Source organism: Marmota flaviventris, chromosome 11, assembly GCF_047511675.1.
Source record: "Marmota flaviventris isolate mMarFla1 chromosome 11, mMarFla1.hap1, whole genome shotgun sequence".
NCBI lineage: Eukaryota > Metazoa > Chordata > Mammalia > Rodentia > Sciuridae > Marmota > Marmota flaviventris.
Window position 1 is genome coordinate 112,758,048 of NC_092508.1, and position 27,417 is coordinate 112,785,464.

A 27,417-nucleotide genomic window follows, 5' to 3' on the forward strand; every position below is an offset into this window, starting at 1 on the left:
GTGTAATGGATAGGGTTAAGATTAGGCCTAGGGTTAGCTTAAGATTAGGTTACTGATAGGGTAATGGATAGATTTAGACCTAAATTTAGAGCTAGGATTATGTATAGGATTAAGGCTAGTTTGGTGTTAGGCTTAGGTTTAAGTTTAGGGTTAAAGCTAGGTTTAGGACTCTGATTAAGGCTAGGTTTTGGGTTAGGTTAGGGCTAGCGTTAAGACTATGGCTAATCTATGAAGTAGGGTTATGATTAGCACTAGTTATATGGTTAGGGATAGGGCTAGGTGTAGTGTTAGGTTGAAGTTTACGGTGATGATGATGTTTAGAGCCAGGGTTAGTGTTAGGGTCAGGGTTATTTTTTCGTGTTAGGGTTAGGACTAGAATTAGAATATGGTTAGGGCTAGGTGTAGGGTTAGAGTTTGGTTTAGGTTAAGGGTTAGGGTTATGGCTATGACTCGGTTTGTTTTAGGGCTAGAGCTAGGATTAGAGCTAGTTTTAGGATTAGATTTAGCGTTAGTGCTAGTGTTAGGTTTAGGTTTAGGCATAGGGTTCAGGTTAGATTTAGAGTTAGGGTTAAATCTAGGATTATGACCAGGGCTATAAATAGGGCTAGGGTTACACTAAGGATTAGGGCTAGGATTATGGTTCTAATAAGGGACAGATATAGATTTAGAACTAGGGTTAGGTTTAGGGTGAGAATTAGAGTTAGTCTTTGGGCTAGAGTTAGGGCTAAATAAGGGCTAAGATTAGGGCTAGAGTTAGTGTTAGTTTTAGGCCTAGGTATGGGTTAGGGATAAAATTAAGGCTATGTTCAGGGCTAGATAAGGGTTAGAGTTCGTGTTAGGGTTAGGGATAGGATTAAGGCTAGGCTTAATATCAGGTCTAGGGTTAAGGTTAGGAATAGTATTAGAGTTAAGTTTATGGCTAGGTATAGTATAAGGGTTAGGTAGGGTAAGAGGGTTATAGCTAGGGGAATTATTAGGGTCATGCTCAGTTTTACGGTTTGGTTTAGGTTTGAGTTTAGGTTAGGTTAGGGCTCAAATTAGCATTAGGGTTATGATTACCATAATGATTGGGTTAGGTTTATGGTTCAGAGTAGCTTTAGGGTAATTGCTAGTTTTGGGGAAAGCAATAGGTTTAGGGTTAAGCCTAGGGGTAGCATTATGGTAAGGGTTATTTTTATGGTAATGGATACAGTTAGAATTAAGGTTAGGGCTAGGGTTATGGTTAGGATTAGGTTTGTGTTAGGGTTAAGGTGACTGTCAGAACTAGGATTAGGTTTAGGATTATGTTTAGTGTAAGGGTTTGGTTCTGAGGTATGATTACAGCTAGGCTGAGTGTTAAGTTCAGAGTTAGGTCTAGGTATAGGAGTATGGTAAGTTTTGGGTTAGGGTTGGAGTTAGGTTTAGACCTAGTTTTAGTGTTAGGGTCAGAATAAGTGTCAGGGTTAGAGTTAGTATTTGAGATAGTGTTAGAGCTAAAATGAAGGCTAGGGTTAGGACTATTAATAGGGTTAGGATTTTGGTTAGTCTGAAGACTATGGATAAGTGTAGGGTTACTCTTAGGTTTAGGATTTCACTTAGGATAAGGGATAGATTTATTCTAGGATTAGGGCTAAGGTTAGGGTTAGAGTTAGAGTTAAAGCTAGGTTTAGGGCTCGGTTTAGGGCTAGATATGCATTAGGGTTAGGGCTAGGATTAGGGCAACGACTAATGTAAGAACTAGGGTTTTCATTAGGGTTAGTTTTAGGGTTAGGGTTAGGTGTAGTTTGAGTGTTAGTGTTAGGTTTAAGGTTAAGGTGATATTTATAGCTACGGTTCTTGTTAGGATAGGAGTCAGGGTCAGGGTTAGTTTTAGGTTTAGCGTTAAGAGTCGAATTAGGGCTATTGTTAATATCAGTGTTCGGTTTGAGTTTAGTGCAGTGTATATAACTAGGGTGAGTGGATCAAGATTATTTTTAAAGTGAGGCTTAATTCTCGAATTAGGGCTAGGTTTAGATCTAGGTGAAGTGTTAGTGTTTGGTTTAAGTTAAGGTTTAGGGTAAGGTCTATTGCTCGGTTTTGGTTTACTGCTAGGATTAGGGTTAGGGCTAGTTTTGTGATTATCCTTATGGTTAGGACTAGTGTTAGTGTTAGGCTTAGGCTTAGGTTTAATGTTCGATTTAGAGTTAGGGTTAGGCTGGGACTAACTTGAGGGCAAGTATTGGGGCTAGTGTCAGGTTTATGGTAGCAGATAGGGATAGAACAAGGTATAGGCTAGGGCTACGGCAAGAGTTAGAGTTACTCTTAGGGCTAGCGATAGGATAGGGTTGTAGGTAGAGCTAAATTAGGGCTAGGATTAGGGCTAGGTTCTGTGTTTAAGCCTAGGGTTAGGGTTAGGTTTAAATTTAGGGTAAGGGATGATGTTATCGGTAAATTTCGAGGTAGGGTGAGGCTTAGAATTAGGGTTAGATGTAGGGCCAGAGATAGGGTAATGATTAAGGATAGTTTTAGGACTAGGATGAGGGCTAGGTGTGTTTTTAGAATTAGGGCTAGGATTAGGGCTAGGGCTAATTTTAGTTCTGGAATTATGGTTAAAGATAGTTTTAGGATGAGGTTTATGGTTACATCTAGGCTAAGGGTTAGGTGTTGGGTTACAGTCAACTTTCAATCTAGGTGTATTATTAGGGTCAAGGTCTGGGTTAGGGTTTGGGATAAGTTAAGGTTTCAAGTTTGGGCTTGAATGAATTTTAGGATTAGGATTAGGGTAATGGTAGGGTTATATTTAGGATTCATGTTAGGTTAAGGATAATGAAATGGTTAGAATTCGAAATAGGGTTAGGTTTATGCCTAGGGCTAAATTTATGGTTAGGATTTGATCTAGGGTTAGGCTTAGGGTTATGGTTAGGGCTAGGGTTATTGTTAGGGCTATCTGTAAGGTTAAAGCTAAGGTAGGGCTTGGATTAGGGCTAGGTTTGTGATAGGTTAGGGCAGTGGCTAATGTAAGAACTAGTGTAATGATTAAGACTAGTTTTATGGTGTAGTTTTAGGGTTATTTTTAGTGTTAAAGTTAAGTTTATAACTAGTGTTACTGTTAGTGTCACTGACAGTGCTTGGGTAGGATAATGGTTAGGGTTAAAGGCAGAATTAGGACCAGGGTTAGGTCTAGAGGTAGGGTTAGAGTTTGGTTTAAGTTAAGGGTCATTGTTAAGGCTAGGTCTATTTTGTCTTTAGGACTAAAGCTATAGTTATGGCTAGATTTAGGAGTAGGTTTAGGTCTAGGGCTAGTGTTAGGGGTAGTTTAGATATAAGGTTACCAGTAGGGCTAGTATTAGGTTTTGGTTTAGGTGTAGGTTTAGATTTAGACCTAAGATTAGTGTTAGGGTCAGAACAATGGTCAGGATAGGGTTACGGTTTGGGATTTGGTTACATCTAGGATGAAGGCTAGGGTTAGGACTAGTTATAGAGTTAGGCTTTGGTAAGGCTATGGATTAGTGCTAAGAATATTGTGAGCATTAGGGTGAGGTTTGGCTTAGGGTAAGAACTAGAGTTAAAGCTAGGGTAAAAACTAGAGTTAGGGTTAGGTTTAGGGTTAAAGCTTGTGTTAAGCCTTGGATTAGGGCTAGTTTTGTATTAGGGTTAGGGCCAGTGTTATGGTTACAGCTATTGTAAGAATTAGGGTTACTATTAGGGTTAGTTTTAGGGTTAGATTTAGGGCTAGGTCTAGCGTTAGGTTTAGGTTTAAGGTTAGGTTGATGTTTAGAGCTAGGTTTAGTGTTTGGATATGAGTCAGGGTCATGGTTATGTATAGGGTTAAGATTAAGTGTCAAATTAGGGCTAGGGTTAGTGCTGGTGTAGTGTTAGGGTTTGTTCTAGGGTAAGGGTTAGTGTTAGGGGTATGGCTCCATTTTGTTTTAGGGCTTGGGCAGGGTTAGGGCTATTTTAGAATTAGCATTAGGGTTAGAACTAGTTTCAGGGTTAGGCTGAGGCATCGGTTTAGGGTTGGTTTTAGAGATAGGTTTTGATCTAGAGTTAGGCCTAGGGCTAAGAATAGTGCAAGGGTTATGACTAGGATTAGAGCTTGGGTTAGGGTTACAGTATATATAGGGTTAGAAGTAGGGATAGGTATTGTCTGAGAATTATAGTTAGACTTAATTTTAGGGTTTGGGTTAGCGTTAGGAATAGGGCTAAATTAGGACTAGGATAAGGGCTAGGTTTAGTGTTAGGGCTAGGTCTAGAGTTAGGGTTATGGTTACAGATTGGGCTAGTGTTAAGGTTCGGGTAAGGGTTAGGGATTAAGCTATGTTTAGGGCTAGTCGAAGTGTTAGTTTTAGTGTTAGGTCTGGGTTAGGGTTACGATTATGGTTATAGTTAGGGTTGGATTTAGGGCTAGGGTCTTCATTAAGGTTAGGGTTAGTTTTAGAGTAATGTATTGGATTAGATTTTAGATTAGGTTAAGGGTTAAGTTTAGGTTATGGTTAAATATAGGTTTAGGGATAGGTTTAGTTTTGAATTATGGTAAGGTTTAGGGTTAAGTTTATGGCAAGATTTAGGTTTAGGGTTAGGTTGAGGGTTAGGTTTATGATTAGGGTTAGGGATAGGGTTAGGTTTAGGGCTAGGGTTAATATTAGAGTTAGGTTTAGGGTAATTTTAGTGTTAGAACTAGTGTTAGTACTAGGTTTAAGGTTAGGATTAGGGCTAAGATTATGTTTTTGTTTAGGAATAGGGCTTGGGTTATGTTTAGGGTAAGGGTTAGGCTTTGAGCTAGGTTATGTGTAAGGCCAGGGTTAGGGTTAGGGCTACATTTAGGATCATGGTTATGCTTAAGGTAGGTTAGGCCTCAGATTAGGGCTAGGTTTTGTGTTAGGTTTAGGCCCAGGGTTAAGGCTATGTGTATTGACAGATCTAGGGTTCTGATTAGAGCTAGTCTTAGGGTTAGTGTTATGGCTATGTCTAGTGTTAGGTTAAGGTTTTCGGTTAGATTCAGGTGTAGATCTAGGTTTAATGTTAGTGTTAGGGTCAGTGTTCACGTTCAAGTTAGTTTTAAGGTGAAATCCAGAATTAGGACTAGAGTTAGGTCTAGGGATAGGGTTAGTGTTTGCTTTAGGTTAAGGATTATGTTAGGGCTAGGGCTCAGGGTTTTTTTTAGGTCTAGGTCTAGAGTTATGGCTATATTAAGGATTAGTCTTATGTCTAGGGCTAGAGTTAGGGTTAGGTTTAGGTATATGTTTACTGGTAGGGCTAGTTTTAGAGTTTGGTTTAGGGTGAGGTCAGATTTAGACCAAGGGTTTGTGTTAGGGTAAGGATTTGAGTTAGGGTTAGAGCTAGAATGAGGGCTAGAGTTAGGACTAGTAATAGGATTAGGGTTTGGATTAGGCTATGGATTAGGATTAGGACTGAGGTTAGCATTATGGATAGGGTTTGGCTTAGGGTAAATGATAGTGTTAGTGCTAGGGATAGGGATAGGTTTAGGGTTAGGGTTAGGGCTAAGGCTAGGTTTAGGTTTAGTTTAGGTTTACTTCTCATGTTAGGGCTCAGATTAGGGCTAGTTTTTTCTGTTAGCTTAGGGCTATGGCTAATATAAGAACTAAGGTTATGATTAGAGTTAGTATTTGATCTAGATCTAGTGTTAGCGCTCTCTTTAGGATTAGTGTGATATTTAGAACTAACGTTAGTGTTAGAATATAAGTCAGGGTCAGTGTTAATTTTAGGTCAAGGACCTGAATTAGAGCTGGAATGTTATGACTAGGTTTAGGGTTAGGGTTTGGTTTAGGTTAACATTTAGGGTTAGGACAATGTCTCGGTTTTGTTTAAGGGATAAGGCTAAGTTTACGGCTGGTTTTAGGATTAGCAATTGTGTTAGGTCTAGTTGTAGGTTTAGGATTAGGCTTAGGGTTAGTGTCAAATGTAGAGTTATGGTTAGATCTAGAGTAGGGTCTAGGGCTAGGGTTAGGGCTAAGGTTAGGGCTTGTGTTATGTTTATTGTAATGGATAGGGTTAGAACTAGAAATAGTGCTGGGGGAGAGTTAGAGTTGATCTTAGGCCAAGGTTAGGGGTAGAGGTATGATTAGGGCTAAATTAGGGCTAGGATTAGGGCCAGGGTTAGTGTTAGGGTTATGCCTATGGTTAGGGCTAGAGATATGGATAGTGTTGGGGTTAGGTTTAGTGATAGGGTTAGGGGCAATGATTGGGTTATACCTAAGTTCAGGTCTAGGTTGAGGGTTAAAATTAGAGATAGGACAAGAGTTAGGATTAAGGCTAGGTATCTGCCTAAGATGAGGACTAGTGTTTGTGTTAGGGTTAGGGCTAGGATTAGGACTGGTGCTAATGTCAAGTCTGAATTTATGGTTATGGTTAATTTTAGGGTTAGGTTATGGCTAGGTCTAGTGTAAGGGTTAAGTTTAGGTTAAGGGTCAGGTTTAAAGCTAGGTGTAATATTAGGGTCAGGGTTTGAGTAGGGTTTGGCTTAGGTTAAGACTTAGGGTTAAGGCTTGAATTAGCTTTAGGGATAGGGTTAGGGTGTGGGTTAGGGTAATTGATAGGGTTAGGTTAAGGGTTCTGGTTAGGTTTAGAGTAAGGAATAGGGTTAGTGTTAGCAATAGTGTTAGTGTTAGGCCTAGGATTAGCATTTGAGTTAGGCTTATCTTTAGGGTAATGTATAGGGTTAGAAGTAAGGTTACAGCTAGGGTTAAGGTTAGAATTAGTGATAGGGTTAGGTTTAGGCCTAGGGTTAGAGTCAGGGTTAGTTTTGAGATAAGTGTTAGCGTTTGAGCTAGGATTAGGGCTAGTGTGAGGGTTAGGTTTAGAGTGAGGTCTAATGTTAGGTTTAGTGTTAGAGTAATGTTTAGATTAAAGTTAGCGTTTGAGTTAGAATTAGGGTTAGGGCGAGGGTTAGGTTTAGGGTTAGGTCTAGGCTCATGGTTAGGGTTACAATAGAGTTAGTCTTTACGTTAGGTTTATGGCTAGGATAAGGGCAATGTTTTGTGTGAGGTTTATGGCTATCATTAGGGCTATGGGTAATGTAAGAGCTAAGGATATGGTTATGGATAGTTTTAGGGTTAGGGTTATGGATAAGTCCAGTGTCCTAGTTAGGTTTGGGGTTAGGATAAGATTTAGATCCAGGGTTTGATTTGGGGTAACTGTCATTGTTGGGTTAGGGATAGGCTTAGGGTGAGGGCCAGATTTATGGCTAGCGTTTGGTCTATGGATAGCGTTAGTCTTTACGTTAGGTTAACGGTTATTGTTAGGGCTAGTGCTAGGTATTTATTTAGGGCTAAGTCTAGATTTATGACTCTATTTAAGGTTAGGTTTGGTCTAGTGCTAGTGTTACTGTTAGATTTATGTATAGGTCTACCAGTAGAGGTAGGGGTAGTGTTTGCTTTAGGGTTAGTGTCAGGTTTAGACCTAGGTTTAGTGTTATGTTCAGAATAAGGGACATGGTTAGAGTTAGGGTTAGAGCTAGAATGAGGGCTAGGATTAAGACTAGTAATAGAGATATGGTTTGGGGTAGGGTTAGTGAGATTTAGGCCTAGGTTTAGGGCTTGGGTTAGGGTTAGCATTAGGGTTAGTGTAAGGTATGATGTTACAGCTATGTTTGGTGCTAGGATAACTGATAAATTTAGGGTAAGGGCTAGGATTAAAATTAGGGTTAGGATTAAGTCTAGGCTTAGAACTAGGATTAAAAATAGGGAAAGGGCTAATGTCAGGTCTAGGTTTTTAGGTTAGGGTAGGCTTAGTGATAGGGCCATGGTTTGAAAAACCAGCCTCTATCTCAGAGCAAAGCATGTCCAAGGAAGGGACATGGCCTTTGTCCTTGGAAAAACCCAAAAGCACTCCTTGGCCAATTCCCACCCTGCTAAGTTGATTATCTACAAATAACAGGAGAGATCTGCTGCACCATGTGTCCCTGACTCAGTCAGGCTAGGTGTGGATTCATAGCAGCCCCCTAGTAGCCACCAATCAGCATGAGACAGGGAAATACTTGGGATGTCAGATAACCCTTCCAGGAGTTTATGTTGGTTAATAACAAGTTGGGAAAATCTTGTAGTTCAGCACGTACACCCCTCTTGGCTTAAACCAATCAGTTCAAATGAATACCCCTTTTGTACTGACCAATCACCCCGCCAGTGAATGTGCTAATCATGTTTTAGAGATGTTTAGTGTTAGGGTTAATGTTAGTGTTACGGTTAGGGTTAGGGTTACGGTTAGGTTTAGGATTAGTGTTAAGGTTAGGGTTAGGTTTAGTGTAGGGGTTAGTTTTATAGTTAGGGTTAGAGTTAGGTAAGGGTTAGGTTTAGGGTAAGGTTCGGGTTAGGGTTGTGATTTGGTTTAGGGTTTGTGTTAGGGTTAGAAATAGGATTAGTGTTTGCATTAGGTTTAGGGTTAGGGTGTTCATTTGTGTTAGGGTTACTGTTAGGTTTATGGTTAGGGTTCATGTTAGGGTTAGGCTAGGTATAATATTAGGGTTAGGTGTAAATTTTTGCTTAGGGTTACAGTTAGTGTTACAGCTAGGGTTAGGTTTAGGGTTAGGATTAGTGTTTCGCTTAGGGTTACAGTTAAGTTTAGTGTTTGTATAAGGGTTATGGTTATAGTTAGTGTTAGGGTTAGGGTTAGGTTTAGGGTTAGTGTTAGAGTTAGTGTTAGTTTTAGGGTTAGGGTTAGGGTTAATGTTAGACTTAAAGTTAGAGTTAGGTTTAGGGTTAGTGTTAGGGCCAGGCTTACAGTTAAGGTTAGGGTTAGGGTTGGAGATTGCTTTAGTGTTAATATTAGGGTTAGGTTTACGATTAGTGCTCGGGTTAGTTTTAGGGTTTTTGTTAGAGTTAGGTTTATGGTTACGGTTAGGATTAAGGTAAGGTTTTGGGTTGTGGTTAGGATTAGTGTTAGTTTTAGGGTTAGGTTTAGGGTTAGTGATATGGTTACGGTTAGATTAGGGTTAGTGTTAGTGTTAACATTAGGTTTAGGGTTGGTTAGGGTTAGTGTTAGGGTTACGGTTAGGTTTAGTTTTAGTGTTAATGTTAGGAATAGAGTTAGTGATAAAGTTAGGGTTAGCGTTAGGGTTAGTGTTATGGTTAGGTTCATATTAGGGTTAAGGTTCATTGTAGGGTTACAGCTAGGGTTAGCGTCAGTGTTAGGGTTATGTTTAGGGTTAGGGTTAGTGTTAGGTTTAGGTTTAGGGTTAGGGTTAGTGTTAGTGTTTTGGTTATCTTAGATATAGGGTTAATGTTACGTTTATGATTAGAGTTAGGGTTAGGGATAGTGTTACAGTTAGTGTTAGGGTTCATGTTAGGATTAGGGTTAGTGTTAGGTTTAGTGTTATGTTTAGGGTTAGTGTTAGGGTATGGGTTAGGTTTAGGGTTAGGTAAGAGTTAGGGTTAGGGTTGTGGTTTGGGTTAGGGTTTGTGTTAAGTTTAGGGTTAGGGTTTGTGTTCGGATTAGGGTTAGGGTGTGGGTTTTAGTTAGGGTTAGAGTTAGGGTTCAGGTCAGGGTTCTTGTTAGGGTTAGGGCTAGGTTTATTGTTAGGGTTACGTGTAAATTTTCGGTTAGCATTTGGTTAGTTTTATGGTAAGAGTTAGGGTTCGGTTAAGGATTAGTGTTTTGCTTTGGATTAGAGTTTGGTTTAGGGTTTGTATTAGTGTTAGGGTTAGGGTTAGTGTTAGGGTGAGGTTTAGGGTTAGGTTTAGGGTTAGGCTTAGGGTTAGGGTTAGTGTTAGGGTTAAAGTAAGTGTTAGGATTAGGGTTAGTGTCAGAGTTAGGGTTAGGGATAGGGTTGCGGTTAGGTTTATGGTTAAGGTTAGGGGTAGGGTTTGTGTTAGGGTTAGAGTTAGTGTTACGGTTAGGAATAGGGATAGGTTTAAGGTTATTGTTAGGGTTAGTGTTAGGTTTAGGTTTAGTATTCAGGTGATAAGGTTAGGTTTAGAGTTAATGTTAGGGTTAGAATTAGGTTTATACTTAGGGTTAGTGTTAGAGTAAGGGTTAAGTTTAGTTTCAGTGTTAGGGTTAGGGTTAAAATTATGGTTAGTGTTATGGATAGGTTTCGTGTTAGGGTTAAGAGTCATTTTAGGGTAAAAATTAGGGGTAGTGTTAGTGTTAGGGTTTTGTTTAGTGTTAGGTTTAGTGTTACAATTATCGTTAGGTTTAGGGTTAGGGTTAGTGTTAGGATTAGGGTTCGGGTTATGGTTAGGATTAGGATTAGTGTGAGGGTTAGGTTTAGGAGTAGTGTTAGTGTTAGGTTTAGGATTTGGGATAGGTTTAGTGTTAGGGTTAGGGTTAGAATTAGGGTTAGGGTTACAATTAGTGTTAGGTTTGGTTTGCAGTTAGGATTAGGGATAGTGTTAGGGTAAGGGTTAGATTTAGGTTTAGTGATAGTGTAAAAGTTAGGGTTAGGGTTCGGGTTAGGGATTGGGATAGGGTTAAGGTTCAGGTTAGGGTTTGTGTTAGGGTAAGGGTTAGGGATAAGATTTGTGTTAGGGTTACAATTGGATTATGTTTAGAGTTAGGTTTAGAGTTACGAGGATTAGGGTTAATGTTAGGGCTAAGGGTAGGGTTAGGGTTAGGATTACGGTTAGTGTTACTGTTAGGGTTAGGGGTAGGTATAGTGTTAAAGTTAGGGTTAGTGTTAGGTTTAGGGTTAGGGTTACAGTTAGGGTTAATGATAGGCTTAAGGTTAGGTTTAGGTTTAGTATTAGGTCAGAGATAGTGTTATTATTAGTGTATGGATTAGGGTTAAGTTTATGGTTAGTTTTAGAATTAAGGTGAGGATCAACGTTAGGGATCAGGTTAAGGTTAGCGTTAGTTTACGAGTTAGGTTTAGGGTTAGTGTTAGTGTTAGTGTTAGGGTTAGGGTTACGGTTAGTGTTATGGTTTATGTTAGGTTAGGGTCAGGGATAGGGTTTAGGTAAGTGTTAGGGTTAGTTTTAGGGTTAGGGTTAGGGGTAGGGTTATGGTTACAGAGAGAGTTAGTTTTAGGGTTAGGGTTAGTGTTAGGGTTAGGGTTATTGTTATGGATAGTCTTAGGGTTAGTATTAGGGTTTGTGTAAGAGTGAGGGTTAGGGTTAGGGTTAGGGTTTGTGTTATGGTTAGTTTTAGGGTTAGGGTTAGGGAATATGTTAAGGTTAGGATTAGGTTTAGGGTTAGGTTTAGTTTTAGGATTAGTGCTCAAGTTAGCATTAGGATTAAGGTTCCATATAGGATAATGATATTTTGGGTGTAGGGTTAAGTTTAGTTTTAGGGTAATTGAGAGGAAAGGTTTAGGGATATGGCTAGTGTCAGCCTGAGGATTAGCATTAGGGTTAGTGTTAGGTTTTGAGTAATGTTTAGGGTAGAGATAGGGTTAGGGCTAGGTTTATGGTTTGAGTCATGGCTGGGGTAGGGGTAGGTTTAGGTTTAGTGCAAGGATTAAATTTAGGGTTATGTTTAGGGTAAGGGTTAGGACTTGGTTTAGGATTTGAGTAAGGGGTAAAGCTAGGGTTGGGTCTTGGATTAGGGCTATGTTTTGGGTTATGTTAGGGCTCTCCTAGAAGGATACATCTAATGCAAGATCTAAGGTTATGATTAGGGCTAGTTTAGGGTTACATTTAAGAATAAGTTTAGTTATAGGATTAGGTTTAGGTTTAGATTGATGTTTTGTACTAGGGTTAGTGTTAGGGTCAGAATCAGGGTAATGGTTTGTTTTATGGTTAGGGATAGGACTGAAATTAGGGGTAGGCTTAGGGCTAGATGTAGGGTTAGGATTTGGTTTACTTTAAGATTTAGGGTTAGTCAAAAGGCTCAGTTTTGTGTTAGGGCTAAAGCTGAAGTTAAGTGTAGTTTTATGATTAGCATTAGTGTTATTGCTACTGATAGGGTGAGTTTAGGATTAGGAGTAGATTTAGAGTTATGGGTAATTCTAGGGTTAGGACTATGGCTAGTATTGAAGCTAAGATTAGGGCTAGTGTTTGGGTTATGGTAAAGGATAGGGTTAGAACTAGGAATAGGGCTATGGCAAGAGTTAGACTTAGTCTTATGGCTAGAGTTTGGGTTAGGGTTAGGGCTAAATTCGGGCTAGCAATAGGTCTAAGGTTAGTGTTAGGCTTAGGCCTAGGATTAGGGCTATGTTTATGGTTAGGTTTAGGGTTAGGTTTAGGGGAAGGGATGCCTGTTTGATTTCCACCTCCAATTCCATTTACTCATAGGTGTCAAAATGAAGTGAAACCTTAAAATACAAAGTGTGATAGTGAACCATTGAATTGAGAAGAACATACCTTGGGAGCATACTAAGGCTAGATAAAAGATGACTCCTGCCCTGTATCAAAGAAATTTGAACAAAACTAACTCTCACCCTAACATTACCTCTAACCCTAGCCCTAGACATAACCCTAAACCTAACATTAACCCTAACCTGATTAGAGAACCATTGATCCTAGACTTCCCGCACTTGGGGAGCCTTATGGGGCAAGCTAAGTGATGAATTCTATCCAACATCAAACAAAACCGACCAAATAATTATAGGAGGTATTTCAATACATGCATATTTTTCTGTTTTCTCCTAAAGGGCTCTCAGATTAAGTTGTTTTTGCTTGCTTAAGCATAGGCCTACTTTTACAAGGAACATACCAGAGTCCCTAGAGGGAACTGATGGAGTGCATGAAGTTTCAATAAGCTAGCACAAACCCTGTTTGATTTTTCAACCCCATTAATTTTCCCATATAGGTCAAAATGAAGTATTATCTTAAAATACAAAACGTTTCTAACAGCAAACCTGTGAAAGGAGAAGGCCTGAATCTAGGGAACAGAGTAAATCTAGCTAAAAGATAAATCTTGACAAGTATCAAAGAATTTTGAATAAAACTAACTCTAACCCTAACACTAGCTCTAACCCTAGCTCTTCCCCTAACCCTAACATTTTTATGAAACTTTGACTGTAGAATTTCCAAACTTGGGCAGCCTAGTGGGGAAAGCTAAGGGATGAATGCTGTGCAGTATCAAAGAAATCTGTCCAAAAAGTTGATGGAGTATATCAGTACATGCATAATATCCAGTTTCCTAAAGGACTCTTGGATAAAGATGTTTTTACATGCTTCAGCTTAGGCCTACTGTCACAAGAACAAACCAGAGTTTGCTCACAGAGAATTGATGGAGTGTGAAGTTTCAAGAAGCTAGCACCAATGCTGTTTGATTTTAAACTCCATTTCCATTTACCTGCATAGGACAAAATGAACTAAAACTTTAAAATACAAACTGTTCCTTACAGTGAACCCTTGAACCCAGGAGGCCCAAACGGGTGGAGTATAGTAAGAAAATAATGAATCCTGCCCAGTATCAAAGACATTTTTTTAAAGTACCTCAAATCCAAATACTAGCTTTAACACTAGCCCTAACACTATCCTTAACATAAACCTTAACCTGATTGAAAAACTGATGATCCTAGAAGTCCCAAACTTGGGAAGCCTTGTGGGCTAAGCTATCAGATGAATCCTATGCAGTATCAAAGAAATATGACCAAATAATTGAGGTGGTATTTCAGTTCATGCATATTTCTCTGTTTTCTGCTAAAGGGCTCTCAGATAAAGTTGTTTTCCCATCTTCATCATAGGGCTACCTTCATGAAGATCCAGAGAGTTCCCACAGAGAACTGATTCAGTGTTTGAAGTTTCAAGCAACTAGCACCAACTCGGTTTGATTTCAACCTCCATTTTCATTTACCTATATAGGTCATTATGAAGTAAAACCTTAAAATACAGAGTGTCCCTGTTAGCAAACCATTGAAATGAGAAGGCCCAAACCTGAGGAACATATTAAGGCTTGGTAAATGATGACTCCTTCCAAGTATCAAAGTAATTTGTACAAAACTTACTCTCACCCTAACACTACATCTAATCCTAGCCCTAACCCTAAACCTAACACTAACCCCAACCTGATTAGAGAACCATTGATCCTAGAAGTCCCACACTTGGAGAGCTTTGTGGGGAAAGCTAAATAATGAATCCTACTCAGTATCAAACAAATATGAGAAAATAATTATGGGAGGAATTTCAGTGCATGCATATTCCCTGCTTTCTCCTAAAGGGCTCTCGGATAAAGTTGTCTTTGCATGCTTCAGCTTAGGCCTACACTCACAAGGATCATACCAGAGTGTCCCTCACAAAGAATTGAGGGTGTGTGTGCAGTTTCAAGCAGCTAGCATGAACTCTGTTTGATTTCAAGGTCCATTTCCATTTACTCGTATAGGTCAAAATGAAGTAAAATGAAAACATTAACTGTTTCAGACACAATACAGTTGAACCAAAAGGCCTAAATCTGGGAAACAGAGTAAGGTTATTTAAATAGGAGTCCTAGATTGTATCAAAGAAATTTGAATTAAGTAACTCTAACCCTAATTCTTCCTCAAAACTGAGCCCTAATCCTAACCAACCCTAAACATTAACATAGCCCTATCCCTAACCCTAAATTTAACCCGAATTTTAACAGTAACCATTGGCCAAAGCCTTGATCTAACTGTATCCATTACCATAACCCTAACCCTATCCCTAATGCTAAACGTATCCCTAACCCTATTATTTACCCTACACCTGCTCTAACCCTAACCCTCTCCCTAGCCCTAAATCTAGCTCCGACAATAACACTTACCCTAAACCTAACCCTAACCCTAGGGCTAAACATAACCCTAACCCTAACACTAGCCCTAATCTTAACCATAAACATAGCCCTAAACCTAGCTGTAATCCTCTTTTACCCTAAACTTAAGCCTAACCAATAGGACTAAACCTAACTGTATAGCTATCCCTACGGCTATTTAAAACCTTAAAACTATCCTGAACGCTAATCCTAACCATATCCATTACCCTGAACCTAATGCTAATTAAAGCCTGAACTCTAAACCCTAACCAAAACCAATCCCTAATCCTGACCCTGGCCATAATAACACACCTACCTCTAAGCCTGAAGTTTACCCTAAACCTAACCCTCACAGTAGACCTGTTCATAACCAAACTCTACAACTACCCTTAACTGTAATGCTAGACCTAGCCTTAATCCAAGCCCTAGCCCTAACACAAACCGTCATCTGAGCCATAAACCTCGTATTAATCCTAACCCTCACGCTATCCCTAACCCAAAACCTAATCCTAACCATAACCCTAGACCTAACCTTAATATAACTGTATCTAATACCCTAAACATAACCCTTATCCTAATGCTAACCCTAAGACTAAACCTAACCCTATCACTATCCACAGAAATATCAATTACCCTAAACCTAACCTGAACCCTAACCCTAACCCTATCTTTACCCTAAACCTAACCCTAATCGAGCTGTAACCCTAAACTCAAACCTAAACTAAGCCCTAACACTAATCCTGGTCCTAATAATTCCCCTGGCTCTAAAACTGACTCTTACCGTCTACCTAAACCTTACTATAGACCTGGCCATAAACCTTTCTGTAAAACTGTCCCTAACAGTAACCCTAGACTTGACATTAGCCATAGCCATAATTCTAGCCCTAACCCTAACACAAACCCTCATCCGAGCTGTAAACCTAGCCTTAATCCTAACTCTCACCCTAACCCTAACCAAAGACTTAATCCTAACCATAATGCTAGCCCTAACCTTAACTGTATCCATAACCTAAACATAACCCTTAGCCTAATGGTAATCCTAGGACTAAACCTAACCCTATCACTATCCCCAAAACTATCAATTTCCCTAAAACTAGCCTGAACCCTAAATCTAACCCTATGTTTACCCTAACCCTCAACCTAACTCTAATTCCAGCTGTAACCATAAACTCAAACCTTAATCAAGCCCTAACATTGACCCTGGCCCTAATAAATCCCCTTGCTCAAAACCTGACTCTTACCATATACCTAACCAGTACAATAGACCTAGCCATAAACATTTGCCTAAATCTATTGCTAACTGTAACCCTAGACCTGACATTATCCCTAGCCATAATTCTAGCCCTAACCATAACACAAACCTAGACCTTATCCTAGCCCTAACCATATCCTTAATTACAACCCTAACCCAAACTCTAGGCCTAACCCTGACACCCTAGCCCTAATCGTAGCCATACTTTAGCCCTATCTGTAACCCTAGTCCTAAGACTAACTCTAACTCTAACATGAGACCTTTCACTTGTTCTAAGCCTTAACATAACCCTAATCCTAGCCCTAACCATAGCCCTAACCCTTGCCCTATCCTTGGCCCTAGCACTAACTTTAGACAAAACCTAACTATAAATTGAGCCCTAACCCGAAGACTACCCAAACTCTAACACTAGCCCAAACCATAACACTAATCCTAAAACTAGCCCTAACACTAGCCCTAGCCCTAAAACAAAGCTGAGCTATAGCTATAACACTAACACCCTTAACCTAAACCAAACCCTAACCTTAAACCTAGCCCTAACACTAACCCTAATATGAGTTGTAAGCCAAACCCTTAAACTAACCCTGAACCTGACACTGACCCTAACACTACTAGATCTAAATATCACCCTAACCCTAAACCTAACCCTAACAATAACTCTAGCCCTAAAACCCTAAAACTAGCCCTAAACTTCACCCTAGAACTTACATTAGCCCTATCCGTAGCCCTATCCCTAACTTAATCCAAAACATAGCCCTAATCCTAGCTTTAACCATAGCCCTATTCATAACCATAAACCTAGCCCTAAATTGAAATCTAACTCTATCCATTACCATAACGAAAACCATTACCTAATGCTAACGCTAGGCATGAACCTAAACCTATCCCTAATCTTAACGCAATCTATTACCCTGAACCTAACCTGAACCTAAACTTAACCTTTCATTACCCTAACCCTAACACACTAATTCAAGCCCTAACTTTAAACCTTAACCTATCCCAAACCCTATCCCTGACATTGACCCTAATAAAACCCCTAGCTCTAAACTTGAACATAACCCTACACCTAAAATTTACTTTAAATGTAGCCATAATCCTAACCTTAAAATTATCTTTTACCATAATTCTGGACCTGAAATTAGGCCTAGCCCTAATCCTAGTCCTAAACCTAAAACAAACCCTAGCCCTCATCCTAGCCCTACGCCTAGCTTTAATCATGACCCTAACCCTAACCATACTCTTAACCCTAATTCTAACCCTCACCCTACATCTATACCTAGCTATAATGCCATCTCTTACCCTAATCTTAAACTTAGGCTTATGGCTACATCTAGTATAAGGGTTAGGTTTAGGGTAAGGGTCAGATTTAGAGCTCAGGGAATTATTAGGATTAGGATTTGGCTTAGGTAAGGATTTAGGTTTATGGTTCAAATTAGCATTAGTGTTAGGGTTAGGGTATAGTTAGGGTTTGTTTAAAGGTTCAGGTTTGGTTTAGGGTAATTGATACGGTTAGCGTTAGAGATAGAGCTAGGTTTAGGCTTAGGGTTAGCATTAGAGTAAGGGTTATGTTTAGGGTAATTGATAGGGTTAGAACTAGAGTTATGGTTAGGAATATGCCTTGAGTTAGTGTTAGAGTTAGTGTTAGAACTAGGTTTAGAGTTAGGATTAGAGTTATGTTTAGCATAAAGTTTAGGTTTTGAGCTAGGGTTAGGGCTAGGTTTACGGTTAAGTCTAGGGAAAGGATTACGGTAGGTTTAGGTTTTTGGTGGTGTTTTGAACTGGAGGAGTGTTAGGATATAAGTCAGATAAAGGGTTAATTTTAAGATTATGATTAGGACTTGAATTAGGGCTAGGGTTAAATCTAGGTGTAGTGCTAGGGTTTGGTTTAAGTTAAGGTTAGTGTTAGGCCTGTTGCTCGGTTTTGTTTTAGTGCTATGATTAGGGTTAGGGCTAGTTTTATGATTAGCTTTAGGGTTAGGGCTAGGGTTTTGGTTAGGTTTAGGATTAAGGCTAGATTTAAGGCTAGGATTAGGGCTAGATTTTGTGTTAGGTTTAGGGCAACAATTAAGGCTAGGACTAATGTTAGGTCTATGCTTATAGTTAGTGATATTTTTAGGATTAGGTTTATGGCAAGGTCAAATTAAAGTGTTAAGTTTAGGGAAAGGGTCAGATTAAGATCTGGGGTAATTTAGGGTCAGGGTCAGGCTTTGGGTTTGGGTTAGGTTAAGTTTTAGTGTTAAGGCTCAAATTAGCATTATGGTTAGAATTAGGGTTAAGGTAATGGATAGTGTTAGGTTTAGGATTAGGTTTGGTTTAAGGTAATGGATATGGTAAGGGTTTGTGGTAGGTTTAGGGTTAGGCCTAGGGTTAGCATTAGGGTTATAATTATTGTTAGGGAAATTTATAGGTTTAGTCCTATGGTTAGGCATATGATAATGGTTAGGATTAGGGCTACAGTTAGCATTAGGCACAGGGTTAGGGCGAGGGTTACACTTAGGATTAAGTTTAGGGTACGGTTTAGGGTTTGAGCTAGGAATTTTGCTATAGCTAAGATTAATTTATGGTTTGGTCTAGGGTTATGGTCATGGTTAGTGTAACGGTTAGGGCTAGGGTAATAGGTTTAGATGTCAGGTTAAAGATAGTTTTAGGTTTAGGTTAGCATTAGGTTTAGGTTTATGATTAGGGTTAGCATTTGAGCTATCTTAGGTTTAGGGTAAGGGTTAGGTTAGTTTCACTGTTAGTTCTAGGGTTAGATTTATGTTTAGGGTTAGGGTAGGTTTGCTTTAGGGCTAGTGTTATCATTCAGGTTAAGTTTAGGGTTAGAGTAATGGATATGGTTCAAGCTAGGATTAGGGCTTGGGTTAAGGTTAGGATTAGGGCTTGGTTTAAGTTTAGGGTTTGACCTTGTGTTAGTGTTATGGTTAGATTAAGTGTAAGGGTTAGGGATTGAGCTAAGTTTATGGCTAGGGTATGGGTTAGCTTTAGAGTCTAACATTATGCCTTACTGTAAGCCTAACCCTCATGCTAATCCTAACCATTGCCTTAGACCTAACTCTAGATAAAACCCCAAACTGAACCCTAAACATAAGCCTAGCCCTATCCCTAAACCTAATCATAATCTTGGCCCTAATCATAATGTTAACACTAGTGTAAGGATTAGATTTATGCTTAAAATTGGGGCTTAATTACAGCTAGAATTATTGCTAGGGTGAGTATTAATGCTGAGCCTAAGTTCATGGTTAGGGTTATGGTTATGCATATGGTTAGGTATGATGTTATAGCTAGCTTAGAACTAGAGCGAGGGTTAAAATTAGGTATAGGTCTATGGTTAGGGATAGGTTTAGGATTGAGTCTAAGATTAGAGCTAGGATTAGGGCTAGAGTTTGTTTCAGGTTTAGGACTTTATTAGGGCTATGGCTAATGTTAAGTCTAGGGTTATGGTTAGAGATAGCTTTAGGGGTAAGATCATTAGGGTTAGGATTAGGTTAATGGATATAATTAGGTTTAGGGTTCAGGTTAGATTTAGGGCAATGTATAAGTTTAGGGGTAGAAATAGGTTTAGGGTTATCCTAGGGTTAGCACTAGGGTTAGGATTAGGATTGGGGTAATGAATAGGGTTACAGTTGGGGTTAGGTCTAAGTTTATGGTTAGGATTAAGGCTAGGTTTAGGGTTAGGTTTTAGGTTATCTCAGGGGTTACGGTTAGGGTTAGGGTTAGGTTTAGGGCTAGATTTAGGGTTATGTTTAGGGTTGAAGTAGTGTTATGGCTCCAATTACAGATAGGTTTTGGGTTAGGTTAGGGTAAGGTTTAGAACTAGAGCCAATGTAAGAACTAAGGTTATGATTAGAACTAGTTTTAAGGTTAGGGTTAGGGCTATGTTAGGTTTAGATTTAGGTTTTGAGTGAAGTTTAGAGCTAGCGTTAATGTTAGGGTCAGAGTCAGGGTCAGGGTTTGTTTTAGGGTTAGGCATAGGACTCGAATTAGAGCTAGGTTTAGGACTAGGTGTAGGCTTAGGGTTTGGTTTATGTTAAAGTTTAGGGTTAGGACTATGGCTAGGTTGTTTTGTAGGGCTAGGGCAAGGTTAGTGCTAGTTTACAGACTAGCATTAGTGTTACAGCTTGTGTTAGTGAGATGTTTAGCTTAGGGTTTGGTTAGATTTAGAGTTAGGGTTTGATATAGGATTAGGGCTAGAGCTTGGGTTAGGGCTAATGTAAAAGCAAGTGATACGATTATGGTAAGGGATAGGTTAGAAGTAGAAATATGGCTAGGACAAGAGTTAGAATTAGTCTTAAGGCTAGGATTAGGTTAGGTTTAGGGCTAAATTAGGGCTAGGATTAGGTCTAGTGTTTGTACTATGGTTAGGCCTAGTTTAGGCGTAGGTTTAGATTTAGGAATAGGGTTAGGATTAGGGGAAGGGATGGGGTTAAAGTTAGTTTTAGAGCTAGGTCAAAGGTTAGAATTCGGTTAGAACTAGAGTTATGGGTTGATTTAGTAATAAGGCTAGGTTTAGGGCTAGGATGAGGGCTAGGATTTGTTTTAGGGTTATGGCAAGAATTAGGGGTAGGGATAATGTCAGGTCTAGGCTTACATTAGGCATAGATTGAGAGTTAGATTTTTGGCTAGGTCTAGTGTAAGTGTTCAGGTTAGGGTTAGGATCAGGTTTAGAGCTAGGGTTATTATTATGGTTAGAATTAGGTTTCAGGTTTGGTTTAGGTTAGGGTTTAGGCTTAGACTTGAATTAGCATTAGGGTTTAGATAGGGTAATGATAGGTTTGTGTTTAGGGTTCATGTTAGGTATACGGTAATTGATATAGTTAGAGTTAGCAAATGGGATAGCGTTAGGCCTATTGTTAGGCTTAAGGTTATGGTTGTGCTTAGGGTAAGGGATAGGGTTAGGTCTATGATTATGGTTATTATTAGGCCTAGAGTTAGGTTTAGACCTAGGGTTATGGTTAGGTTTAGGATTAGGGTATGATTTAGAGTTTGAGCTATGGTTAGCACTAGGGCAAGCGTTAGGTTAAGTCTAAGGGTTAGAGATTGAGCTAGGTTTTGGACTAGAACGAACATTAGTGTTAGAGTCAGTGTGAGGGTTAGGGCTAGGGTTAGCATTAGCCTTATGCGTAGGGTAGGGTAATGAATAGAGTTAGAGGTAGGTTTTGGCCTATGGTGATGTCCAGTCTCAGGTTTAGTGATATGGCTAAGTCTAGTGTTAGGGTTATGTGTTTTGTTAGGATAAGGTTTAGAGGTAGGGTTTGTGTTAAGGTAAGGGTCCTTGTTAGGTTTAGGGCTAGGTTTGTGGTTAGGGCCAGCATTATTGACTAGGCTTTGTTCTAGGGGTAGGTTTAGTGTTTGGGTTAGGTTAAGGGTTATTATTAGGGCTAGGACTAAGTTTTTGTTTAGGGCTAGGCCTAGAGTTATTACTAGATAATAGATTAAGTGTAGATCTAGATCTAGTGTTAGTGTAAGGTTTAGTTATATGGATACAGGCAGTGCCAATGTTAGGGGTCTGATTAGGGTTAGGGTGAGGTTTAGAACTATGGTTAGTGTTAGGGTCAGAATAAGGGTCAGGGTTAGTGTTAGGGTTTAGGATAGTGATAGAGCTAGATTGAGGATTAGGGTTAGGACTAGTAATAGAGTTAGGTTTTGGGTTTGGCTATAGAATTAAGTTTAGGAAAAGGGTACCTTTAGGTTTATAGTTTGACCTTGGGTAAGGGATAGGGTTAGTGTTAGTGTTAGGGTTTGGGTTATGGCTAGGGTTAGATTAAGGATAGGGTTAAAGCTAGGGTTAGAGCTTGGATTAGGTCTAGGCTAGGTTTTGTGTTAGCTTTAAGGCTACAGATAATGTAAGAATTAGGCTTACAATTAGGGCCATTTTTAGGTTTAGTGTTACATCTAGGTTTATGCCTGGGGTGATGATTAGAATTAGGTTTAGGTCTAAGGTTAGGTTTGTGTTAGACTTAAGGCTAGATTTTGGGTTAGGATGAGCGCTAGGGTTTGAGTTAGGGTTAGGGCAAGTTTTAGGGATAGGGATAATGTCAGGGTTAGGGTTATGGCTAGGGATAGTTATTAGGTTAGGTTCATGGCTAGGTCTAATGTTAGGTTTAGGGTAAGGCCCAGGTAAAGTGTAAGGTGTATTTTTAGAGTAAGGGTCAGGTTTTGGGTTTGTGTTAGGTTAATTATTACGGGTAGGGCTCAAATTAGCGTTAGGGTTAGAATAAAGGTTAGGTTTATGGATAGGTTTAGGTTTAGGATTCAGGATAAGATTAGGGTAATTGGTAGGGTTAGGGTTAGTGACAGGGTTAGGGTTAGGCCTAGGGTTAGCATTTGCGTTAGGGTTATCGTTAGGATAATGAACAGCATTAGATCTAGGGTTAGGGATAGGGTTTTGGATAGGATTAGGGCTAGAGTTAGGGTTAGGGTTAGGGTTAGGGTTATAGTTAGGTTTAGGATACAGGTTAGGTTTTGAGCTAGGGATAGTGCTAGGATGAGGGTTAGGTTTAGGATTATGTCTAGGGTTAGGTTTATGTTTAAGGTTAGGGTCAATTTTAGGTTTAGGGCAAAGGTTATTTTTAGAGTTAGATTAATGGATAGCATTAGATGTTGGGTTAGGTTTAGGGGTAGTTATAGCTTTAAGGTTAGTGTTAAGGTTAGAGATAAGATTATCATTTGAGTTAGGGTAATGGATAGTGTTAGATGTCAGGTTAGGGTAAGGGGTAGTTTTACATTTAGGGTAAGTGTTAGGGTTTGGGCTAGGTTTAGTGTTAGAATAAGGGTTATGGTTTTATCTAGGGTTAAGTCTACAATGAGGGTTAGGTTTAGGGTTAGGTCTAGGATTAGGTTTACAATTAGAATTAGAGCTAGTGTTATCATTAGGGTTAAGGTTTTGTTTAGGGTAATGGATAAATTTTGAGATAGTATTAGGGCTAGTGTTAACATTATGATTAGGGCCAAGATTAGGATTAGATTTAGGGATAGGGATAGGGTTATGTGGAGGGTTCAGTTTTGGGTTTTATCTAGAGTTTGGTCTAAGACAAGGGTTAGGGTTAGCATGAGGGTTAGGCTTACAGTAAGGGATAATGTTAGGTTAGGGTTAGTGTTATGCTTTGGCTAGATTTAGACCCAGGATTATGGCTAGGTGTTGTGATAGGATTAGAGCTAGTTTTAGTGCTATGGTAATGTAAGGGATATGTTTACGGTTATGGCAAGGTCTAATGTTAGGTTTAGGTTTCGGTTAGGGTCAGTTTTATAGCTAGGGTTAGTGTTAGTGTCAGGATCTGTGTTTGGATTAGGGTTAGGGTTAGGGCTAGAGCCAGAATTAGGATTGGTTAGGTCTAGAGGTAAGATTAGTGTTTGGCTTAGGTTAAGGGTTATCATTAGAGCAAGGCTAGTTTTTTGTTAAGGTCTTGGTTAATGATATGGCTAGATTTATGATTAGGTTTAATGTAGGGCTAATATTAGGGTTATGTTTACATATAGGTTTATGGGTAGGGCTAGTGTTAGGGTTTGGTTTAGGTTCAGGGTCAGAATAAGGGTCAGGATTAGGGTTAGAATTTGGGTTATGATTATAACAAGAATGAGGGCTAGGGTTAGGACTAGTAATAGGGTTAGGGTTTGGGTTAGACTAAGGATTAGTTTTAGGACTAGGGTTAGCATTAAGGTTGGGGTTTGGCTACGGTAAAGTATAAGGTTAGAGCTAGGGTTACACCTATGGTTCGGGTTAAGGTTAGGGATAGTGTTAGGGTTAGGGTTAGGGTGAAAGCTAGCGTTAGGTGTACGATTTGGGCTAGCTTTGGGTTAGTATTAGGTTTAAGGTTACGACTAATGTATGATCTAGGTTTATGATTAGAACTAGTTTTAGAATTAGGGTTAGGACCAGGTCTAGTGTTAGGTTAAGGTTTAGGTTTAGGGTAATGTTTAGAGGTAAGGTTAGTGTTAATGTCAGAGACAGGTTTACGGGTAGATTTAGGGTTAAAATTAGGACTCAAATTAGGGCTAGGCTTAGGGCTAGATATAAGGTGATTGGTTGGTTTAGGTAAAAGTTAATGTTATTTTTATTGCTCAGTTTGTTTTAGGTCTAAGCCTATGGTTAGAGCTAGTTTTAGGATTAGCGTTAGGGTTAGGTTTAATTTTAGAATTAGGGTTTGATTTAGAGTTAGATTTAGATCTACTGTTAGGGCAAAATGTAAGGTTAGGGCTAGGGTTATTCTAGGCTATGGCGAGGAAAAAGATTATTGTAAGTGATAGAGTTAGAATTAGGGCTAGGTTTAGGGCGAGACTTATAGTTAATCTTAAAGCTAGTATTAGGGTTATGTTTAGGATTAGGGCTAGGTTTAGTGTTAGGATTAGTCCTAGGGTTAATGTTAGGGCTAGGTTTAATGTTAATGTTAAGGTCTGGGTTAGGTTTTGGGTAAGCAATGTGGTTATAACTAGCTTTAGGGCTAGGGAAAGCGTTAGAATTAGGGTTAGGGTTATGATTAAAGGTCAGTTTTAGGCTAGAATAAGAGCTAGTGTTTGTGTTTGGGTTAGGGCTAGGATTTGGGCTAGGGCTATTGTCAGGTTTAGGGTTTAATTAGAGATAGGTATCAGCTTATGTTTATGGTTAGGTCTAGTGTAAGGATTAGATTTAGGGTAAGGGTAAGTTTAAAGCTATGTGTATTATTAGGGTCAGTATTTGGCTTAAGGTTTGGTTTAGGTTAATGTTTAGGTTTAGGGCTCTAATTAGCATTAGGGTTACAGTTAGGGTTAGGGTAATGAATAGGCTTAGGATTAGGGTTCAGGTTAGTTTTAGGGCAATGGATAGGTTTAGGGATTGTGATAGGGTTTGTGTTAAGCCTAGGATTAGCATTAGGGTCAGGATTGTGATTATCGTAGTGGATAGAATTAGAGCTAGGTTTAGGGCTAGGCTTATATTTATGATTAGGGTTAGGGTTAGGGTAGTTGATATTATTAGAGCTATGTTTAGGGCTATGTTTAGTGTTAGGATTAGAGCTAGTGTTAGGTTTGGGTTTGGAATATGGCTAGAGTTATGTTAAGGGTAAAGGTTAGGCTTGAGCTAGGATTAGGTCTAAAGCGAGGCTTAGGGTTAGGGTTAGGGCTAGGGTTAGGTTTAGGGTTACACTTAGGTCTATGCTCAGGCCTAAAATTACAGCTAGGTTTTGGGCTAGTTTAGGCCTAGTGTTAGGGCCATGGGTAATGTAAGAGCTAGGGTTATGATTAGGGATAGCTTTGGGGTTAAGGTTATGGCTAGGTCTAGTGTTAGGATTAGGTTTGGTTTAGAATGAGCTTTGGAGCGAGGATTGTGTAAGGGTCAGGGCCTGTGTTCAGGTTAGAGTTAGTGTTGGGTTTAGTGCCAGAATTAGGTCTAGGGTTAGGTCTAGGGGTAGGGTTAGTATTTGGGTTAGATTAAGGGTTATTGTTAAGGCTCGGGCTAGGTTGTTGTTCAGGTCTAGGGCTAGAGATATTGCTAGATTTAGGATTAGGTTTAAGTCTAGGGCTAGTGATAGGTTTAGGTTTAAGTATATGATTACTGGTATGGCTAATGTTAGGATTCGGTTTCAGGTTAGGTTCAGATTTATACCTGCTGTTAGTATTAGGGTCAGAATAAGTGTCAGGGATAAGGTTTGGGTTTTGGTTAGGGTTAGAGCTGGAATGAAGGTTAGGGTTAGGCCTAGTAATAGGGTTAGTGTTTGGGTTATTCTAAGAATTAGGGTTAGGACTAGGGTTAGCATTAGATTTAGGGTTTAGCTTAAGGTGATGGATAGGGTAAAAGCTAGGGTTAGATCTAGGGTTAGAGTATGGATTAGGGCTAGTTTTAGGGTTAGAGTTAAAACTAGGGTTAGCACTTGGCTTGGGGCCATGTTTTGGGTTAGGTTGGGGCTAGTGTTTGGCCTAAAACTAATGTATAAACCAGGGTTATGATTAGGGCTACTTTTTGGGTGTTATGCTAGATCAAGTGTTAGGGTTAGGGTTACCATTTTCGTGATGTTTAGAGCTAGGGTTAGTGTTAGGGTCAGAGTCAGTGTTCGGGTTATAGTTAGGGTTAGGTTTAAACCCATAATTATCACTAGAATTAGGTCTAGGGGTAGGATTAGTTTTTGTGTTAAGTTAAGTTTTATCATTAAGGCTAGGGCTAGGTTTTTGTTTAGGTCTAGGGCTAGAGATATGGCTAGAGTTAGGATTAGGTTTAGGTCTAGGGCTAGTATTAAGGTTAGGTTTAGTTACAGGTTTATTGCTAGTGCTAGTGTTAGGGTTTGGTTTATGGTTGGGTTCAGGTTTAGACTTACTGTTATGGTCAGAATAAGTGTCAGGGTTAGGTTTAGGGTTTGGGTTATGGTTAGAACTAGACTGAGGGCTAGTGTTAGAACTAGTAATAGGGTGATGGTTTGGGTTAGGCTAAAGATTAGGGTTAGGTTTATGGCTATGTTTAGTTTGTTAGGCTTCAGGTAGGGGTCAAATTTAGAACTAGGGGTATTATTAGGGTCAGCTTCAGGTTTAGGGTTTTCTTTAGGTTTGGGTTTAGGTTTAGGGCTCAAATTAGCATTAACTTTTGGTTTAGGGTAATGATAGTGTTTGGTTTAGGGTTCAGGTTAGATTTAGCATAATGGATAGGGTTATGGTTAGGGATAAGGTTAGATTTAGGCCTAGGATTAGCATTATAATTAGGGTTATGTTTAGGATAATTGATAGGGTTAGGCTAAATTTATGGCTAGGGTTATGGATAGGATTAGGGCTAGGGTAAGTGTTAGGGTTATGGGTGTGTTTTGTGTTAAGTTTAGGGCTAGAATTACGGCTAGAGCAAATGTCAGGTCTAGGATTTTGGCTTGCAATAGTTTTAGGGTTAGGTTTTTTGCTAGGTCTGGTATAAGAATTAGGTTTAGTGGTAGGTTCAGGGTTATAGCTAGGTATATTATCATGGGAAGGGGCAGAGTTAGGGTTTGGGTTGAGTTAAGGTTTAGGGTTAAGGCTTGAATTAGCATTAGGTTTAGAGTTAGGGTAATGATACGGTTAGGTTTAGGGTTCAGTTTAGGTTTAGGTTAATGAAATAGGTTAGGGTTAGGGATTAGTTTAGGGTTAGGCCTAGGGTTACTCTAAGAGTTATGGTCATGATTAGGGTAATGGATAGGGTTAGAGATAGTGATAAAGCTAGGGTTATGGTTAGAATTCTGGCTAGTGTTAGGGTAAAGTTTAGGACTATGTCCTGGGTAAGGGTTCGGTTTAGGATTAGGTTTAAAGCTAGGGTTAAGGCTCAGATTAGGGCTTGGTTTTGGGTTTGGTTAGGGCTGGTATTAGGGCTATGATAATGTATGAACTAGTGTTGCAATTAGTGCTAGTTTTAGGGTTAGGGTTAGGGCTTGGTCTAATGTTACGTTTAGGTTTAGGATTAGGGTCATGTTTAGAGCAAGGGTTATTGTTAGGGTTAGTACCAGATTCAGGGTTAGTTTTCGGGGTTAGTGTTAGAACTCGAATTATGGCTAAAGTTAGTAGTAGTTGTATGGTTAGGGTTTGGTTTAAGTTAAGAGGTAGGGATATCCATTGGTTTTGTTTTAGGGCTAGGGCTATGGTTGCGGCTAGATTATGGATTAGCATCAGTGTTAGGGCTA